This window comes from Neofelis nebulosa, chromosome 3 (genome assembly GCF_028018385.1).
Source record: "Neofelis nebulosa isolate mNeoNeb1 chromosome 3, mNeoNeb1.pri, whole genome shotgun sequence".
Taxonomy (NCBI): domain Eukaryota; kingdom Metazoa; phylum Chordata; class Mammalia; order Carnivora; family Felidae; genus Neofelis; species Neofelis nebulosa.
In genome coordinates, this window is record NC_080784.1 from 148801301 (window position 1) to 148817911 (window position 16611).

The 16611-nt window shown below is 36.0% G+C and overlaps 1 protein-coding gene across 2 annotated transcripts in view; it reads right to left on the reverse strand.

The window, feature by feature from the left end:
- NPFFR2 (neuropeptide FF receptor 2) overlaps positions 1-16611 on the reverse strand; it is a 98514-nt gene that overhangs the window by 33500 nt on the left and 48403 nt on the right. The window lies entirely within an intron of this gene.

Here is a 16611-nt window from a genome sequence, read left to right on the forward strand (position 1 = left end):
AAATTTATTATTTTATGTGTAAGTAAATGGACATAGCACAGATATTTCTTTTTCCTATAAGGTGAAAAATAACTCTTAAAGACTGTTTGCAAGTAATTATATTTTAGCAACTGGATACTATCATTGACAAGAAAATAGAACTATTTCTCTCAATATAAAGCTATAAGAGTGGAAAATGCATGGAAAGACGCTTCTCAGACCTCTGAGTTCTGCCTGGATGATTTGAAATGATAACAGACCTAAAATAGAGCATCTTCCTGCTGGTTAGTGTTCTAACAACACAAAACATTTCTGAAGTTTGTATTACTTTCAATTCTCTGCTATTCATCATGTTCAATTGTAACATAATTACCTCTGTGTTTGGATGACATATTTTATACATGTTACACAAATTAAGAAATTACATTAATAGGAAACTTCCTTACCAAAATTCAATCTGCTATTAATGGTGTGCAAAGGAAAACAAAGTCAAGCAAACCTTCCTATGCTATCTTAGTTTGAAGATGATTTGCTAAGTATGCAATTTGGAAAAATATATTATTATTATTATTATTATTATTATTATTATTATTATTCCTGTTAGAGATAGGAAGTTAATAGTAATGACAAATTCTATTGAGCCACGTATTAGCTGCTATACAGTTATTATTTCATTTAATCATAGCAATTCTGAAATTCATGCATTATCCCTATTTTATAAATGAAGAGTTAAGAAAAGTAACTTAAAACACCATCACACAGGAATTAAGCAAAAGAGCCAAAATTTGAATTCAACTGTGACTGAATCCAGAGATTATACAGTTTTCTTTACAATTCTTAAGTTACTGATTCAATTCTTGTGTGACTGACTCAGCCAGTAGTAAGCAGTTTCTTCATTTGTATATTATGGAGACCAAATCCTACGTTCTTTATTTCTTAATGTTTTCCTTATACTTCTTACAGTTACATTTGGAATGAAAATTTACTAATTTTTTGGAGCACAGAATGTGGAATGCTGAAAATACATTAGCTGAGCAGAATTATTAAGTTAAATATCAAATCTACATATAAAGTATGAAATTGGACTTCAAGCATAAATGACCTAAACTTATTTTTAGGGATCAAAATATTTCAATATTTCCAAAGATACAAATTCAGAAATTAGGTATGAGCTCAGATTGTTAGTCTTTAAAAAAAAAGTATTTACATGTTATGTATTTTGAAATAAAGTCTTAATTTTGTTATTTTTTTCATGTTTCATGTCCTTTTATTCATTTTTAATATTTGAATTTTTATTAATTAAAATATTATATGGGTATAGTTGACATATGTTACATTAGTTTCAGGTTACAACATAGTGATTTTTTTCTTATATGTGGAATCTTTTTTTTTTAATATGAAATTTTGTCAAATTGGTTTCCATACAACACCCAGTGCTCATCCCAACAGGTGCCCTCCTCCATGCCCATCACCCACTTTCCCCTCCCTCCCACCCCCATCAACCCTCAGTTTATTCTCAGTTTTTAAGACTCTCTTATGGTTTGGCTCCCTCCCTCCCTTCCCCCCCCCCCCCACCCCAGATTCATTTTATTTAAAAATATTATATCTCTCAGCCTTGTCCACCATGAAAACGTTTTTCCTTCAGGGGTAATTCCTTTTCTGTAACCACAACTGGTAGGAACTGCTCTTACTCTCACCATTCAGTCCCTTCAGTTTTCTCTTCCCACAATCCTAGCCACCTGCTCCAAGAAAACAAACACATCCCTTTCATCCTCAGCCTAGGGGAAGTTCTCAAATCCTTGTTAGCTTTTTATTCAGAAAGTTAGCTTATTTCTCTCAATCTTCTTCTAGATTCTTTAGAGGGGTCCCCACCAGTCACAACTGAAAAAAGGTTACATAAACAAGAGAATCATTCACTAAAGCTTGATCATTTACTAACACTTAGCAACTCAAATAACCAGCAAAATTTAAAGTTTTAATAAAACTTTTTCTAGATTACATTTTTAGCCTGGTTTGTCTGCCCTTGCAACAATCTCTGGAAGTAGAAGGCAATAAAAAATCATATTATCTGTCTTTCCAGGGGAAACACCAAGGGTCATGGATTTTTTTTTTTTTGTATGTTGTTTTGATTTTCTTCCCAGCGCATTAGCAACAGCAGCAAGCAAAGCTTTTAGTAAAACAATTCACAGAATCTCTAGGGGGTCTTAGACATATTTCTAGCAAGCTACTGTGTGTCGCATAACTCAGATTTTTCAGTGATCAGAGATGAGTGTTAAAACTCAAATTCCTACAAGCTGCCACGTACCTTCGGGGCACAATCCGCATATCAAAATATTCATGCACATCAACAAAATAGTGTTAGCATGAAATAACCTCTCAAACTCCAGTTGTCATTTCTGATGGAGCCTAACACTCTTCTGACGCTAAATAATTGTTTTTTAAGTTTTATTTTTTCTCCCAATTTTTCTAACAATGTTTATGAGCAAACTACAGATCTGTAAAATATTGTTTGTAATTAAATACCATACCAAAATTTATCATCAATTTAGTCATCTAAAAGATATATTTTTGTGTTCCCAATGGCTTTATAACTCTTTCTTAAGCACCATGTCATCTTACACTGTTTATATTCAACTCGGTCTCTACCGACAATTTGCTATTTACCCTGCTATAGCAGTAAGCTGTTAACACTCTTCCAAAATATCTGTAACAGAATCCATTTTTTGATGAATAACATACAATTGGAATAAAGTGATTTTAAAGTATCCTGAATACTAAACAGAGCTAATGCAATGAATCGATTTCGAACTTTTTCTCTGCTAACCAGTTTAAAATGTTCAAGTAAATAGACATAAGATTATTCCCTTGTAATTAGTTAGAAAATCAGAAAACACATAGATTACTTCACACTATCTCAGTATCCAGAATGCCCTTGCTTAAAATTAAGAACTAATGTTTAATTGTCAATTTATCAACTTACATGCTGAAAGGCCTAAATAGAACATACAGATGCCAAGAATAGCTTCGTAGCCTGCCTATAGTCAGGCATACAGAAACACAGTTGTTAATGACGCCCATGATCTGGACCATTAAAGTACTACTGACTTAGAAGATTTGAGGGCTTCAAAAGCTAAAACCTTTTCCTTATTGCACAACAAAAGAGGCCTAAATCTTTGTATCCTGTCTAAGCCAGTTCATGGACTGTTTTTTTAAAATTACTTTTAAACTTCAATTGAGAGCAATGATTGACACTCTGATGACCAAACAAGAAATTGGGGATGCCAAGGAAAAGACATTGATTTTGCTACTTACTATGTGCTTGCTACTCAATAATCCTATATGCGTTATTTCATGTAAAGAATGCTCACAATGACCTTATGAGGGCACACTGAGAACCAGCAGTCATTATCAAGCATCTTACTATGTATCATGGAAGCCAGACACAGCCCCTACTCTCTTGAAGCTTGTAAGATGAGGAAAGCCACCTTTCTACTCCATCCTTTTCTCTCAGATTTTGGCCTGCTGTGGCAATATGCATGTACATCTAAACTGGTAGTTTTAGGAATTACCAAAGGTCATTTGATTTTTACCCATTAATTTCATCTCAAAGTTTTAATTTTCTCTAAGAAATCATATGCTACAGAATGGGGTGAAAGGTAGTATAGGAGGGTTCAGAAGCTTTTGTTTTTAATTAGATAATGATTAACACTTCTTTATGTCTAAATTGTCTTATGGATTTAGTTCATCAAATCTGACATAATTCAGTTGCTCTCCGTAATCAGTAATTACCTCAATAAAAAGTGAAAAGAAAAGTAATAGAACACCAGTTGCCAAGGCAATTATGCAAAAACAACTCTAAAACTAAAGGATATGTTTTATGCTATGATAATCTCAACATAGCATATATCTACTTTTAACAGAAAAAAAAAGATTAAGGCATACAGGAGAGATGAAAGAGAGCAAAACATAAAAATGCTGGGAAAAATACCACCACCAATCTTGAATGTTGAAATGCAAAATCCAATCATAAACCCTTAGTCCTAATACACATTCTTTTCTCCTCTTGCATAGCTGAATATTATTTAGCTTCAAAGAAGTCTGGGATAGCAATGACATAAGAAATAAATCTTGGAACAAACCATAACTCTATGTTTAACTGAAAACCACCTCATGTCACTTATAATAACTAGGGAAAAAATGGATATGGCTACAGAATGTAGAAGAGTGTTAATATTGTTTCTTTTTTGTCCCATAGATTCAAATTATATTCTTAGAAGACTTGCCCCTATTAGATGACATGTCTTTTTAATGACTTTGTTTTCTTAACATACTACACGATGTTCTCAATAGTTCTTGAATAAAGAAATGAATGATTATCATTTTTGGGTTCCATGTAAAGCAGAGACTAAGACAGGGACTTAAGTGCAGGTAGTTTATTTAAGAGGAAATTTCAGGAATTAAGAATGAAAGAGCAGGGTGAACAAGAAAGTAAAAGAAGAAAAACCAATAAAGATGAGTCCTCAAGCTGGCTTCCACTGTGGACAAAGGAGGACTCTCTGAGTAAATGTGTTGAAAGCATAATAGGTGGCCAAATCATTTATCTACTGACTGCAGACTCTTGTTGAGCATTGCCTATCAGGGCATTAACGTCCTGCTTCCCAGGTTGAAAGTCCTGCTGCTTCCTGGGAAGCACTGAAGCAGAGAATCCAGAGTGCTCAGACTATTGAGCTAGAATGCTGATATTGTGATAGGAACTGTCCACTGCAGCGGCTGCTGAAATCACAAGAGGGCTGACAGAATGAGTGGGTCACTTAGAACATCTACTACAAAGGTGAATCTGAACCATTGTTTATCTCATGACTATATAAGAAAAGTTGGTTTAGTTCCAATCAGTTGTTCATTTAAGTTTTGATCTAGTCATTGTATTGCTCAAATTCTTCAGAGTATCTGAACTTCTAAGTTCCTATGTCTTTCTCACATTTACCCCTCATATATTTCCAGTGTCATCAGTTTCCAAATTTCCACCTACTTTATCCTCAACCACGTAAACTATTTGCAGTTACCTAGCTGCAACATGCTGTTTCCTGTCCCTTTGTGGAATTGAGACAAGAGGGCAAAGACAAAATCGTGTAAATTCTTATAAGTCATAGTAAATATAATAAATTTTATTCTAATAGGGTTTTAAGCTAGGGAGGAAATAATCTGATTTACAATTTAGTAATATTTTCCCAGCTGTTATATGTTGAATGATTGCACAGAGGAGGGGACAGGAAGAGAAGCAGAAAAGTCAGTTAAGAAGTGATTCCAATTCACATAGAAGATGCTGATCCCTTCGATTAGGTAAGCAGTGCAAATAGAAAGAGAAGGTTGGATTGGTGATCTTTGTTGGTGGTAGTACTAATTCTGTTTGCCAATGAATTGGATATGACTTGGGTAGAAAAGACTAGAACAAGCAGACAGACTCTGGGTTGGCCTGAGAAATGAATGGGATGCAGCAATATTTATTTAAATTAGTAAGCATGTACTGTTTTGGACATATTATAGAGAAGATGCCTTTTAGATGCCCAAGTGAAGATGGAAAGCATTGGCTATATGAAATGGGGCTCAGGGAAGAGACAAGGGCTGAGGAGACCAATCTATTAGCACATTGATGGTATTTTAAGTTATGGAATCTGATGATGTCACATATGGAAAGAAGGTAGACAGGAAGAAGAGAGGTCCAGAGGCAAGCTCAAGGTCCTCCAATATTTAGAATTTAAGCAAAGGAGGTCAAATCAGTGAAGGAGATTGGAAAGGGGGCACTTAGCGAGGTAACAAAAAGCCAGGAGTATGATGTTTCTAAAACCAAGAGAGGAAAGTATTTCAAGAAGGAGAGAACAGTCAATTATCTCAAATACTCAAAAGCTGCTAAGATATTGAGTAAGATAAGAACAAAAGAGTAGTCACTGGATTTGGCAAAACAGATACTCTGTATAAACTATACGAGATTATCTTTGGCAGAGTATGTAGGACGAAAGCCTGACTGCAATGACAAAAAGTAATTTTGAGAGAAGATAGTCTCCTCTAGCTACTTCACTAGATGGAACCCTTCCAATATTTTTATTGAGCTCACTCTATTCCTTGAAGGAAGTTGTCTTGAAAGAAGTTATTTCTAAACTAGTCCCATGCTGAGGTCTCCACAGTTTTTCTCTCTGTTCCCTGGGAAACATGTATCCTTACTGAAGTTGTATTGGGAGTACAGTTACTTTCCAAACACAGTCACCTATTTGCTACCATAGTCAGCATCAACCAGCCTCCTGCCCATTAAGTCTGTGTCAGTTACAAGTCTTTAGTCTCAAACCCATGGTAGTCTCCTTAAATTCACTCTTGCCTCCATCTCACTCCCCGAGTAGGGTTGATATTAGTGGGAATATACCCATCTCTTGCTTATGAAGTATATGTGTATTTAGTAGTGGGATGGGAGAACAGTGAACAAGGGAAAACGCCACATCTCCATGCCATTTTTCTCCAGCAAAATTCCATCTCCAATTGTTCCTTGAATACTGAGACTCTAAAATTTTCAGAGGTGGGTAGTGGGAGGTCAACAAAGAATTACTAGGTCAATTATTAGCCACCCCCTTTATTTGTCCTGGTTAGGGGGTATATCAATAAGGGTTCAGTACAGAAGGAGGAACCATGTGATATGGGCTTTATTAAATGTCACTAAACTGTCATCCTTAAGCACTGGTGCAGAGGACACATGGGAAGCCAAGCAAGTTCAACAACTTTACGAAGATTGTATAAAGGGAATTATAATGAGGTCTATGGGAAGCTGGTGTCTCAGTGTGTCTACTGCCTCTGTTGGTCCTCAGGGTCAGCAGTTGGGAAAAGGGTTTGATTTGGAACCGAGGAGTGAGCAAAAGCTAAGCATGTCTCCAACTATTTGTCACTGCCTCTCACTCATAGGTCCTTCCAAGAGTAATAGTTACTATTTCCCTTTAACTTCCCTAATTTCATGAGATTTTTCTCTCTTATCCAAATCTAAAGTAGAAATATACAGGTGAGGGAGATTCTAGGAAAACACAATTCCCAATTTAATAAAGCTTGCATTGGAAGAAATTGGTATGTTCTATCTTTGAACTGTAGATGAAATTGAGATAGATTCTCATTTTAGCATTATGTAACTGTGGGAAAATAAATCTTCCTTGGATTTTTCAATGTTTCTGGTAAAACGCCTTAGGTTTCTGAAACAGAAATGTATATAGTATAAATACGGAGAATGTTTGCTTTTACTTCATCTAGAATCATTAGATTAGGTCTGTAGTCATTTGTTTTTCTGATGAAGTTAATTGCTCTCATACAAAAGACTAATAAATCTTCTAGTTTCTTTCCGTTACATCTTCAGAAGATTCTCTCACAAGGAGGGCGGGGGGGTTGCAGGGATTTTTTTTTCTTTATAAATGAAAAATATTCATTTTTTCTGTTTCCTTCACCTACTAAGTGAAATCTGCCAGTTGTGTAGGTCATATCTCCATCTGGCTCACACTGTGCCAATCCACAGACTTGCTGGGCACAGGGGACCTATGTTGCAGTGTTAATCTGCCTGTTGTCTTTCCATGGGTATAAATAAAACTCTTTTCCCTGACTTAGCCACCTCATGTGTTTTAAGTATGCATATGTCTGTCCATTTATCTATCTATATAGAAATATGTACTTGTGCAAATGGGGTAACACCTCAGACTGCTTATAATTTTATAATACATTATGTTTCATCTGGGGTGCCTGGGTGGCTTAGTCAATTGAGCGTTGGCCTTCGGCTCAGGTCATGATCTCACGGTCTGTGAGTTTGAGCCCCGTGTCCGGCTCTGTGCTGACAGCTCGGAGCCGGGAGCCTGCTTCGGATTCTGTGTCTCCCTCTCTCTGACCTTCCTCCATTCATACTCGGTCTCTCTCTGTCTCAAAAATAAATAAACATTTAAAAAAATTTTTTTAAATACATTATGTTTCATCAAATGCAAGACACTGTAAATTATAAGATGCAACTTTATTTTATATACTGCCAAGAAAGAAAAAATGTTGAAAATTAAACATTCAATACTTTTTACCCCTTATAATATTGAGTTTATTAATAGCATACTTTTAGACAGAAAAACGACAATAGTATGAATAGCTAATACTGTCCAATGTCACCAATGACAACTATATTATGCCTGTCATCTTGCTGATTGTTAAGCATCACTAATTCTAAGACATGTTTTCATTTATGGATATTCTTAGATATTTATACATATTATAATGGATGAAGTACAGTGTGAGTGAATAAAGTTACCAGTTGAGAGTAAAGTACAGGGAGAAAAGTTTACTAGAGATTCAAAGAGGGAAGAGAAGTTATGAAATTGATATCTAAAAAAGAGAAAAATAGAGCTTACAGAGAAATGTAGAATGAAGGCAAAGGCCAAGTCTACATTAATGAAATTAAATGATTAGTTATGTAATTGTATGATATTTTTTTTCCTCCAGCAAAATCAGGCTATTCTGTATAGGCACAAAGTAGAAAGACATTTGGTTCTAACTGTATTCAGAATTCGTCCCAAGAGAATAAACTAGGAAAGCGCTTCTGCATCTGGGAAGACAGAGTATGCATCTTTCCCCTATTTTTCCCACTAAAAGCAACTAAAAACCCTGGACATTACACAAAGCAAATACAAGAAGATTCTGAATAGTGGAGAGAAGAAGGCAGGGCAGGCGGAGATATTCGGATGCAAATAATGATATGTTGGAGAGTTCTCTGGGTTTTCTTTGTGTTTCATAGATTTCAGACTTGAAGCTGAAGAACCAAGCAAACTGGAAATGCCAATGGGTGCTCAAAAGTCTGCTCTTTTTAGCCAAAGGACCAAGAATGGGACAGAATAGTATGACAACAAATTCTTAAACACTCATCACCCTACTCCAGACAGAAACACACAAAAAAAGTGAGGCTCCCTCAATACTCATACCAGCAAAGAAGAAGAGGGTGGACCAAACTTCTAGCAAGGCATCTCCACCCTCTACCATGGTAGCATCAGAGGAAACTAAGAGAGCTAGGACTTTCATCACTGCCAAGTGGTAACAAGTCCTCCCCATCCAGTGTCAGTGATGGCTACTGGGAAGCAGTTATGAGACAAACACAGCTCTCGTGGTCTGGAAGGTACCAACAGAGGTCTATTGGACAGTTAGGACTGCCACCCCTACTGAGCAATAACCACCACCCATCTACCCCTGGACTCACCCTGAGTGGGAAACCTGGACTTCTATATCTACCTAGAAGTAAACAGAGCTAATTGTTAAACTACGATACATCTAAATCACGGAATATTACTTAGCAATAAAAAGAAATGAATCATTGGTAGATAACAACAACCTGGATAAATCCCCAGAGTATTATGCTGAGTGAAAAGCAAATCCCCAAATTACAAACTGTGTGGTATCGTATTTATGACATTCTTGAAATAACATGATTATAGAATGAGAGAACAGATTAGTGGTTGCCAAGGGTTGAAGCAGTACAGGTAAGAGGGACGTAGATGTAGTCAAAGTGCAACATGGATGGAAATGTCTGTGAATTTACGGATAGAAGCATCTGTGTCTTGACTCTATGAATGTCGAAGTCCTGGTTGTAATACTGTACTATGTAGTTTTGCAAGATGTGACTACTGGTAGAACTTGTGTGAGGATGCATGAAACCCCTCTGTGGAGAGATCTTAAAACTGCATGTGAATCCACAATGATTCTGAAATTAAAAAAATAGTAGAGAGAATAAATTAGTTAAGTATTTATAAGGAACTTACGTATGACATGGAATCAAGTGTAGACAATAGAACCTAATGGGTGTATGAATAATAACAGGATGGTAAGGTCATTGGATTAGATGTGGGTTTTATTTTTCATTTGCTGGAAATAATTTATGTACAGTAAAATTTACCTTTTTAGTATATAGTTCTGTGACTTTTGACAAATGTACACAGTCGTGAACCACCATTATAATCAAGATACGGAACAACTCCAATAGCTCATAAAATGCCTCCATGCACCACTTGTAGTCAATCTCTCCTCCTCAGCTCCCGTCACTTGCAACCACTGTTTTCTGTCCCTACAGTTTTCCACTTACCAGAATGTCATAAAAAAGGTATTATACGTTGTAGCCTTTCGAGTCATTTCATTCAATTTAGCATAATACATTTGAAATTTTTCCATATTGTTCCAACTATTGAACTATTTTTTGTCGAGTAGTATTCCACTGTGTGAATGTATCACATTTTGTAAATCTTTTTTTAAGTTATTCATTTATCTTGAGAGAGTGACAGAGAGAGAGAGAAAGAACAAGAGGGGCAGAGAGAGGAACAGGGAGAAGCCCAAGCAGGCTCTGCACTGTCAGAGCCCGATGCGGGGCTCAAACCTACAAACTGCGAGATCGTGACCTGAGCCGAAATGGCGAGTCAGAAGCCTAGCCAACTGAGCCACTCGGGCACCCCAAATGCACCACATTAAAAAAAAATTTTTGAGTAGAGTTGACACACAATGTTACATTCGTCTCAGGTGCACAACATAGTGGTTCAACTTCTCTATGTTGTGCTGTGCTCACAAGTGTAGCTACCATCTGTCACCATGCAAAGCTATTACAATGTCATTGACTATCTATTCCCTATGCCATACCTTTTATTCCTTGTGGCTTATTCATTCCAAACTGAAAATCTGTATCTCCCACCCCTTTCCCTATTTTGCCCATCCCACATTTATCTATTCTCTAGTTTTGAAGTTTCTTTTCTAGTTTGAGGCAACCACTACTAAGGCCACTATAAACATTTCTCTATGGTTTTTGTCTGAATAAAGGTTTTCATTTCACTTGGATAAGTGCCTACATGTAGAACTATTAGGTCATATGGTAAACGTATCTATAAGAAACAGCCAAACAGTTTTCCAGAATAGTTGTACTGTTATGTATTCTCAACCACAATATAGGATTTTGGTTGCTTTGGATCTATATTAACACTTGGTATTATCATTTTTAAAAATATTAGCCATCTTAATAGGTATGTAGAGATTACATCAGTGTGGTTTTGTCTTTCCCTAATGATATTGGTGGTGAGCATCTTTCCACGTGCTTATTTGTCATGTATATATCTTCTTCAGTAAAGTGTTCACTTAAATCTTTTGCCAAGCTTTCACTGGGTTGTTTTGTTAATATTTAGTTTTGGAAGATTTTCATATATTCTGGATACATAACATTTATCAGATGTGTGGTTTGCAAATATTTTCTTTTTGCAATTTGCCTTTTCATTCTCTCAACACTGGCTTTTTAGAGTATAAGTTCTTAATTCGTATGATGTTCAATTTATGAATTTTATCTTTTCCTAACCAAAACCACAAATATGTCTTCATATTTTCCCCTAGGTGAACTATTGTTTGAAGTTTTACATTTTGGTCTCTAATCCACTTGGAATTAAATTTTGTTATCAGTATGAGGTACAGGTTAAGAATCGTTTTACTCCTTTTTTTTTTTTTTTTTTTTTTTTTTTTTTTTGCATATGGATATCTTATAGTGTTCCAGTACTACTGAAAAGAAGCTTTTAATACAGTTGAAGAATCACTGGAGTGATGTGCTCAAGTAAATGCACTGGATGTTAAAGAGTGTTTCCTGACACATAGATGAAGATGAGGGAATAAAACATAAAGGTGATAGGACAGCATGTAGAAAAATGTCATTTCAGGGAAGGCAGTTAAGAAACCCAAAAGCTACAATAAGCCCTCTGACAACGCCTAGAAAAAGAATGGAGAGAAAGAGTGAACCAGTGAACCAGAGCTAGAGATATCACTGAATAAGTGAGATCACATGATAGCAACAAGGAAGGTTAGTAGGGAGCTTTGTGTTAGGACATGAGCTTCAAAAAATCTGGGGCTTTTTTTTTTTTTTTTTTTCAACGCTTTTTATTTATTTTTGGTACAGAGAGAGACAGAGCATGAATGGGGGAGGGGCAGAGAGAGAGGGACACACAGAATCGGAAACAGGCTCCAGGCTCCGAGCCATCAGCCCAGAGCCTGACGCGGGGCTCGAACTCACGGACCGCGAGATCGTGACCTGGCTGAAGTCGGACGCTTAACCGACTGCGCCACCCAGGCGCCCCAAATCTGGGGCTTTTAAAACAGGACAGAAGAGGGCGCCTGGGTGGCTCAGTCAGTTAAGCGTCTGACCTCAGCTCAGGTCATCATCTCAAGGTCTGTGAGCTGGCCCCCGTGTGGGGCTCTGTGCTGACAGCTCAGAGCCTAGAGCCTGCTTCGGATTCTGTGTCTCCCTTTCTCTCTCTGCCCCTCCCCTGCTCACACTCTGTGTCTCAAAAATGAATAAAGGTAAAAAAAAAAAAAAAAAAAAGTTAAAAGAGGACAGAAGATTCCCCAAAATTGATCAATAAACTCATTACAGTTTCTATCAAAATCCATACAAGGTTTTTTGGGTTTTTTTTGGTAGGGGTTGGGGGGGACCTAGACAAATTTATTCTAAAGTTTATATGGAAAATCATAGGATCTAAAATAGCTAAGACAATTTTAAAAAGAAGGATAAAGGGGGAAGGAATCACTCTACCTGCCGCTAAAGCTATCAACATAACTACATTCATAAAGGAAATGTATTGGTGAATGGATAGACACCTAGGTCAGTGGAACAGAATAGAGAACCCTAAAGTAGACCTACAAGCCTGTGAATTCAGTACAATTATGCTGAGTGAAAAAGATGAATCTCAAAATTTTCCATAGTGTATGACTTCACTTATTTAACATTCTTGAGATGGCAACATTCTAGACGTAGACAACACATTAGCAGTTTAGGGAGGTGGGAGGTGGCTGCTGCTACGGAATGGCAGCATGACAGATCCTTGTGATGGAACTGGTCTGTATCTTGACTGTTGTGATGGTCAAACAAAGCTACGCGTTTTAAAACTGCATAAAACTGAAGACATACACAAGAATATAAAACTGGTAAAATCTAGGTCAAATCAATTGATTGTATCCATGTCAAATTCCTGCTTGTGATATTGTATTTTACTTATGCAAGATGTTACCATTTGGGGAAACTTGGTGAAAGGTACCTGGAATCTCTCTGTATAGTTTCTTATAACTGCATGTGAATCTACACTTACCTCAAAATAAAATACTAAAAAAAGAGGATGGAGGAGAAATGATTTGGTCTTACTCATCTTTGTTTTTGTAGTCCGTAGTAAAAAAAAAAAAAAAAAAAAAAATATATATATATATATATATATATATATATATATATATATATATGTTGTATGCCTTCAAATACTTAATGTTTGGATAGCCTTTTGAAAATTTCAGCATATTGTGCATGCAAATCCTTACTCTAAAAACAAAATATAGCTAATCAATATTTACTACAAACCAGCAGCTGCAATTAAGAAATAAGAATATGATTTTTTAAATTATATTTTAGTGATGGGTAAGACAGCCTTATACTGAAGAACTCCAAAAAGTTAAGGCACAATAATTTATGCCTGATAACCCATGACATGTCTTATGGAACAAACACTGTAACACAAGTATACATTATAAAGGGTCAGATACCATTATTTCCTAATTTATATTAACTTGTTAAATATAAGAATGGTTCTAGAAAAGAAAAGAAATAATGACTCTCAACATACCACCCTAACACACTTACACAAACATAAATGACCTTTAAAATCTCTATATGGAGGGGCACCTGGTTGGCTCAGTCAGTTAAGCCTCTGACTCTTGATTTCGGCTCATGTCATGATCTCATGGTTCATGAGACTGAGCCCTATGCTGGGCTCCATGCTGACAGTGAGGAGTCTGCTTGGGATTCTCTCTTCTTCCCTCCCTCTCTCTCTGCCCTTCCCCTGCTCATATCTCTCATAAAATAAACATTAAAAAAGATAAAACCTCTATATGGAGATTGAAAACTAAACCAAATTTACATCCTGAGTAAAATATCTTCTGAAGCAAATCTATTTTTTTACAAGAATATGTCAGTTAATACTGGTTTCCTAAGAGCTACAATGTGTGAAAGAATTACCACAACAAAATAGGCAAATGGAATCAAGTGAAAATTAAAGCCCTGTGGAAAGTTTGCCTTAAATATTCAGGACACTCGTGTGCTAAGAGAGTTGATGGTTCCCAATGAAGAAGCTCTTACCTGAGCAGAGAGCCCCTTTAAGTGAGGATTCTAAGTATGTGCTTGTTATGATCTGTAACATTGTCAGTACCACTGGTAAAGACTGGCAAAATGAACAACCTTTCAGGGATGCTAATTAATAATCAACCTCCTTTTAAGAGGACTTCGTTTATACCAGGACTAAAATCATGAATGGACTGTGAGTTTTGTATTGCCCTTGTTGAAGGTCAACTGGAAAGAGAAGCAAGAGACCTCAGTTATGTGTGTGTGGTGACTGAGAGAGCAGCTGAATATTTCTTTTTATTTAATTCTATCTTTCATTAGACTTAGCAGTAAATTTTCCACTTTCCCTGGCCCACTACAGCCCCTGGAAGAGGTGGTTTTATCCCCATAGCATGTGGCACAGGGACCAATTTTCTACTAATTGGTTTATGCCAGCCAACAGAAAGACAGAACACATTAAGTATCATGTACACAAGGTTACATTAGTGAAACAGAATGGAACTCAGGAAAGCAGTATTTCTGAACAGGCTGAATATGAGGTAGGGGAAGACCATGGAAACCTTAAGACATAAACAAAAGCTATTTTTAAGAAGAGTTTTATCCCACGTACCCAGGCAAGTCATTTACTATGTAAGTTGGTAGGAGGGCATATTTTCTCATTTTGAAGAAAAAGTAGGATTACATCCAGATAATTTATTACTTTGTAGTTCAAATGGCAATATTTTACTTTTTCTGAGAAATGCCGTTTGCTATAGGCAGCAACACTGCATAAGCATTTTAAACAATGTTTTGCTGACAATACATAGTACTTCTTCAATGATCTCATACGATTACATTAGATCTATTGTCTAAGAGTGCAGCAAAAAGTGGGTGATGAGCAATCATTCTCTCTCGGTGACTTTTTCATGAACTTTTTCTCTCACAGCTTGGATATATCAGCTTGGTTTTTTGCTAAAATGATTTGGTCACTCTCAAGCCTGCCTCCTCACGTAGCACTCACTTATCATTTCTCCTGCAGAAGAATAATGCTGTCTATTTTTAGAACATTCATTCTTCAGTGCACAGCAATTTGGGCCCCGCCTCTACTTTCCATCGAACCTGTACTTGCTAAGGCCACTTCCTAAAGCTCGAAGGCAATGGCTGCTTTTGCAGTCTGAATCTTGACCTCTTATATACTCTAATACATTTGACAATTTCATTTTTGGGGTACATGCTCATTAGAGAAGTAGTTTGCATAAAGTTTTCTTAGAATTATCTATATGATTTTATTCTTAAAATGATATATATGTGTGTATATATATATATATATACACACACACACACACACGTATGTATATACATAATTTTATTAGAATATAACAATTTAGTTAAAAACAGAAAAAAACAATGTTCTTCCCAAACATCAAAAATACAAAATATATGCTATTACCCAACTCTCTTTCTTCTTGCAATCCATCTTTTCAGAGAAATCTTTTTTTTTTCTAATGCATACATCAAATTAGGTCACTTCGTTCTTTACTACAGGAATGGATTAGTAATAAACTATAAGAAAAAGGCTCCACAGAAGAGCATTTGATGATTTTTTACATTTGTCATTTACCTATCTTTCTAGAATTATTACTGACCACTTATACCCTGTAGCCTCAGTGGCCCTTTTGCTATTTCCAAAAATACAAAGGCTTCATTCGTTCCTGTCTTGGTTGTGCTATCATTCTTTTAGGCCACACTCTTCCTTACAACTACAAAATCCTACTTGATCTTCAAAAATCAACTAAATGTCAATTTCTGCATGTTCCCCTGATCTTGACAATTAATTACACTCTTCTCCATGAATCCATAGCTTCTGCAGAGTGAAATTTACCAAACAGTTTTGACATTCATTGTACTCATGTTTGTTTCTTGTACATGTTTGTATATGAGAAACATTAGGGAGTTGCTAAAAACGCAGGTTCATTGAACAGTAACCCTAGATCTGTTGAATCATAACTTCTGTTGATGGTGTTCAAAACTATGTTTTTCTCTCACTGAGTTTCAATGTTATTTGCTTCTGACATTTTACTACAGATAGTACAAAAAAGTGACAGAAATACAGGAAGAAAATCTCAGTGACTCATCCTAAGATTTCATCAACATCATCATTTATTCCTGAAATAATTTTTGTTCACAAATATATCTAATTGTGTTTAACAACATTGTTCATATATTTTATATTACATGCCTTGGTTAATTTATGCCTTTGATATTTTCCATTTATCTACAATGTTTTTTCCTTTCTCCCCTTTTCTCACTCCCTCAATAATTATTACACAAGGATACTGTGCATTGTTTTTACACCATTCTTCATCTTCAATTCCACAGTAACACATACATAGGGACTTTTTAAATAAACATAGAACTGAGAGTTCTCAGACACTCCAAAACTCAGTTTTCCCTCTTATTAACATTTTATGTTAGTTTGGTACAGTTTT